The sequence below is a fragment of the Protopterus annectens genome, chromosome 4.part0 (genome assembly GCF_019279795.1).
Source record: "Protopterus annectens isolate FY-2018-M chromosome 4.part0, PAN1.0, whole genome shotgun sequence".
NCBI lineage: Eukaryota > Metazoa > Chordata > Ceratodontiformes > Protopteridae > Protopterus > Protopterus annectens.
Window position 1 is genome coordinate 67,969,507 of NC_056733.1, and position 5,900 is coordinate 67,975,406.

A 5,900-nucleotide genomic window follows, 5' to 3' on the forward strand; every position below is an offset into this window, starting at 1 on the left:
GCTGCATCTAGATTCACTCACTATAACCACATGCATCCTGTCCGTGAGCTAGTTGGCCACCATCTAGTGACATAGGGATTTATCCACAGTTTTGTGAGTTTATTTATAATACCTAAGTGGGAATTGTGTCAAATGCCTTGGCCAGGTCAAGGTAGGTGGTACGTACTGCTTTACCCTCATCCATGGCATTAGTGACTTTATCAAAGAAATCCACCTGACTTAGTAGTCATCACATGCCCTTGACAAAGCCAAATTGGGTCAGATCCAGTGTTTGAAGGTTTCCTATGTCATTATTTATCAGGTTCATGATTATTCTTTCCATGACCCTACATATAAACTATTGAATCATATGGGTCTGTAATTTCTCGGGTCAGTAGATGGTCCCCCTTTATGCAGAGGGATGACTGTTGCTGTCCTCCACTCTATTGGGGCAAAGCCAGTCCAGAGGCCATAGTTAAATAGTGATCCTAATGGGCCTGATAAGTCACAATTTAAGCTGTTTAAGAGGCAACCTGGTATATCATCAGGCCCCAGATGAAGTCATGTTTTTAGCTTTAGAGAGTGCAATGGCAGCCTGTTCTATGATGATAACTGGCAGTGGAGAATATTTCTTGGGGGAGAAGTAGGGGTGATGGGGAGCTTCAATCTGAGCTGAATTTGTCAGCCAGCAGATTTGCTATATCTCCCTGCACAGTATAGGTCATGTTATCTACAACTAATTCCGTACATTGCTGGGTGTTGCCCTTAAGACTGTGGACACAACTGAAAAATGCCTTATGGTTATCCTTAGCTTTCGTAGCTATATTTACCTCAAAGTCTGCTTTCAGAGACTTGACTAGTTTCCTAATTTGCTTGTTTAGACTAATGGGGGACTTTTTGCTCTGTTGTGCACATTCCCTCTTCTTGATAGGATTTTCTTTCTTTCTTTGTTGTATAACCTATTAATACCGGGGGTCCTCCAGGGTGTCTTGTTTTTATGGTTTGACCTGGCTTTATTTCAGACTGATACTACTGTTTCTATGTACTTGTTTACATGGTCATACAAGGCTTTTGTGTATGCCTCTGCATAGGTTTCTGTGTTTTCTGGATATGGGGAGCTTTGAGAGGTCACTCACTGAAAGTTCTAGTTTGGCTGGAGTTTTCATTTAGTTTTTACTGATTGTTTTTCTATGTGACCTTCTCACTCTTTGATTTAGTTTGTTAGTTGGGCTATTTTGCAATCACCCTAATTGTAATGGACATCAGCTGGGTATAACAACCCTGTGTTTCTTATGCTTAGTCAAACACTCTGTGCTGTGCTGATGAGGTCATAACAAGGCTGAAATATGCATATCCACAGCTAGTGTGGTTTGGCTTTATTGGCCTGAAATTGTCCATTAAAATGACTTAAAAAGAAAAAAAGTAATGGGCATTCAGAATTGCTATATACCTGAAACACCTGATGCTCATAAGGGTCATTTGCATATATCCCATGTGCCTCTGATACAACAGCTTTGAGAGGTCACTCTGTGAAAGCTTGGCTGGAGTTTTCATTTAGCTTTTATGGATATGGGGAGCTTGGAAACTAGCTACGCTGTTTTATATGTATATGATTATACAACTGCTGTCACCTGGTACTTGAGTGACAACATAGCACCTAGTGTAACTCTGAGGCTATTCATCTCAACCAAAAACTCCTGTCCATTTTCTCCATTAAAAATTATAGTAAAGGAGGCAAGGCACCGTAAACAGCCTTATAACTGCCTGAACCATTGACGTCTCTGTAGTAACATTTTCAGTCTCACAGGATGGATCTTCAGCCATTTATGTATGTCTCCAGGCAATTATCAGGAATAGAAATGGCTGACCAATACTGCTGACAAATGGAGAGCTAATGATGAGTAACTTTTGTATAAGAATGATAAGTCAGGCCCCTCCTTTTAATGATATCTCCTAGTGATAGCATATATGTACTAGTAATAGGATTATTTATTATTTTCAGTTTCTGGACTGAGAAATTCTGAACAGACATGAGCCATTTTCCTCAGATGTCTGTGAAGAAAAGCTCCAGATACACAATAAAATGATTACAAAATAAGTAGTTCAAATCATAAGGTAATATGCAAAGAATAATAACATTCAGTTTAAATGTGAAAAGGTGTACATAGAAACAAAACTAGCAAAGCGATCAAAGAAACCATAAGATGTCTAGCCATATACATCTTTAAGCAGACAGACTTAACTGAACATTGCTGAGTATGATAAACCTGGTGTAAATTTATGTCTACCTTTCCAGTCATCAAGACTAGCCTTAAAGGTAGCTAAAGTAGCACTTTGACCTGTAGTGGTAACTTATTCCATAGCCTAGGAAAACATTAAGTTAGGAATATGTTCATAGGTAAGTACTAGGCTATCTGCCCGAGGGCATCTGTAAGCCTAGCCAGAATGTGTTGGCTTTTGCCACCCCCTTAGATTAGTTCCCTGTGACTCTGTCCAGCAGAGCCATTAGTTACTTGTGCCTCTGTCCAGCAGAGCCACTGCAGTGATCCCTGAGGTAAACGTTTCCCATCCACTCGTCAGTGTTTTTCTTGAAGAATGTTAGTGAGGGGCTCTGCCTAATGTAGATTGGAATCTTGTTCCAAAGCATGGGGGGTCTCTGGGACAGAAATCTATCCCTCCAGCAAGTCTTATTTATCACTGTGGTGAGGTTTAGATCCCTAGAGCATGTGGCTCTTGGGGATTTGTTTTTTTTTAGGTGGAGCATGTCCATCAATTCTGGGTTGGACATGGCCTTGTATGTCAGGCAGAGATCACCTCTGAGTAAGCGGTATGCAACCAAGTACAGCTGGAGTTTCTTCAGTTGGGCTGCATAGGGCATATGTTTGAGGCCAGTAATCCTCTTGGTGAGGTACTTCTGTGGTCTTTCCAGCTGTTGCAGGTGTCTTGTACGGTACATCCCAAATGGGGCGTTGTTCTCTATGAAGCGTCTGATGAGTGATGAGTAGAGGGGCACAATAACCTCTTTTGTTCAAGATGCGAAACCTTTTGTGATTAGGTGGGCCACATAGAAGGATTTTCTAACCACTTTTTAGCAATATGATTATCAAAGGAGAGATTTCTATCTACTTGGGTCCCCAGATCCCTTATTATATTTTCTGTATTTAGAGGACTACCACTTATGTGGTAGTTCGTGGGCACTTTGTTTTTTCCAAAGGGGATGACTATGCACATTTTTGGCATTTAGCTTGAGGCCATGATTTTTATTACCAGGTGTCTGTCTCAGTGAGTCCCTTCTGGAGGATGTCTGTATCAGCCAGAGAGTCAATTATGGCCCCCAGTTTGCAGTCATCTGTGAACTTGATCAGCCATAGTCCTCCTGTGCTTGCCTGTACCTCTGAGAAGTATATATCAAACAGGAGGGGTCCCAGGACTGAGCCCTGGGGGATGCCACTTGTAACTGGTTTAGAGTCAGACCTAGAGCCTGCAACTCTCACCGTGTGGGTTATATCCGTGAGTGAATTGGCATCTAAGGCTCCAGTGAGTTTTGTTTATTTGCTAGTGTAAACTTAAGTTGTTAGTGTGGGTATTTGTACAGCCACTGTTTTTGCAAGGAAATAGGAGGGTAAAAAGGATTGGACCATTCATGGTTTAAAAGAAGAGTGACAGGTAGATATGGCAAGCTGTATGTACACACTCTTCACAAACACTATGCAGATGCTGTTCTTCTTTTTCCTATCTGGTAACAATGATACAGGAAGTTAAAAGTAGAATGGATTGCTTTGATTGGGGTGTACTATTTGATAAGAGGCTGCAAGGAGCATTCCACAGTATTGTAAATAATGAAATGAGCTATTAGCAACTGAACGATAGCGAGTTATTGTTCAGGCTGAAACCAGCCATTGTGTCTATGTCAGATACAGTCATAGGTTTTAGAAGTGTACCCAGATGGAAATTTCAAAATTTTATGTGATACTTGCTCTAGTCTGGTGGTAAAAGTAGAGGCTAGGCTGTGCTGCCTAAGATGGAGCTTTGTAGTATCCCATAGGACAAATGTGCTTGTAAAAAGAAGCACCAGACTCCAACCATCTGAGAATGCCCTGAGGGGCAAAAAGCAAACTACCTGAGGACTGTAGCAGAAAGACAACAATGCAAATGCATGTGCTTGATCAACTGCCGTGAACTGCAGTATCATATGTCTAAGAGACATATATAGACTAAGGCAGGATGCATACATTGATTTCTCACCAAAAAAGTAAATCATCACTTTAAGAAGGGTAGTCAGTCACATGTTACAATACCAACACAGACTAACAAGGTCTAAAGAGTCCATGAGAGGATAATTCATATTCCACATGGATACATACTGTCCTCTCAGGAACCTTACAAATAAATGTAAGGTTAGAAATGGGGACTGGGTTGGGAGTTGTCCAAACCATCCCAGTAGCCAACACAATGGCCTGTTTTAAATAAAATGGACAAGTAACTTTCTTGAGTGGAAAAGAAAAAAATAATTCAGCCAAGGACATCAGTATGTTGAAACTCAATCTTATAACATTCAGGCCTTCAGGAGGCATACTACCTGGGTGACAGCTATGCCACTGGAGTAACTGTGTGTTCTCGTGTAAGACCATATAGTAGTCATCCAAATTAATTCTGTTCTGTGAAAGGGATACTTACCTGGCAGGCGGAATACCACAATCAAGAAGCTGGTTTCCCAGGGTGAGGCTCTTCCATTACGCATTTCGGTTGGGTTGACCCCTGTGATTTCTATTTGATCTTCTCCATTTATGATTTAACCTTTGCCATAGATTTCTGTGGTCATGAAACACTTTATTACACCAGCAGTCATGAACTCCAGTTAGTCCCAGGCGTACCTAAATACAGATAAGCTGATAGTTCATAAGCTGTTACTAGTGATGCGGTCAGGAGACCTCTGAGGAGCCTGTCCCAATTACCCAAATGCCCATGGCATGAGGAAAGTCTTATTAAGTGACTTGCTCAGAATCACACAGTCAAACAGAATATTATTCAAAGCCAGTGTAAACTACTGTAGCCAACAATCACCATCTTTGGCTGACAAAAGACAGTCCTTAACCTGATATTTAAAAAGCCCTTTAAGATTGGCAAAAGGATACTTCATGGAAATGTATTCTAATACCTGGTAATGAAATGTTCCAATGCCAATTTATCAAGGTCATTCCATAGTCTGGGAAGTTTCAGTAAATAAACCAAAGGATATGTTTGAGGATGTGTTTTTACATCACTTTGTCTGAGAAGGCACAGTGGGATTTCTCAAAGCATGGATTTATGACAAAGTCCAGGCTGATGGCAAAGGTGATAAAATCTGTTATCTTCTTCCCATGATGGTATCCTTCACAAGCATCACTAATGTTACTATACATATTAACACAGGATATGTGCAGTTCACAGGCACACTGCACTCACAGGTAGCTTTCAAGATGGCTTGAGGGGATCCTGCAAAGTTATGTGTATAATGACCCCTTATAGTATAAAGCCAAAGTTAGCCCTAGACATTCCACACTGTGCAGAGTGCAGGCAGAGTCTGCAGTTCTTCTGGAGGTTAATAGGGTCATAAGTTCTTAGGTGAATATAGGTGAATGAGCCCTGGGGGGCCTTTTTAAGCCTAGCCTTGCTTCACAAATATATCTGGTATGTTGATACTCTAGGGTTGTTTTATGGGTTATATGTACACTTGGGCATGGGTGGTCAAGCATTTACAGCCTGCCTCTATCTATTAGAGACATAGGCGCCAGACCAGGAGTAAATTATATAATTAACTGTGTAGCACTGGGAAATAGTTGATTGCAAGCCATGTTCCAAGACTGGACTTTGAGGCACATGAAGTAATCCTTGATACACGTCAGCAAAATTTAACAGAGAGAGATTCCCTTGCAGTATTT

The 5,900-nt window shown here is 41.0% G+C and overlaps 1 pseudogene; it reads left to right on the top strand.

Moving 5' to 3' along the window:
* The first annotated feature begins 4,648 nt into the window (after positions 1 to 4,648).
* On the top strand, positions 4,649 to 4,776 carry LOC122800561 (annotated as a pseudogene).
* Positions 4,777 to 5,900: the final 1,124 nt, after the last annotated feature.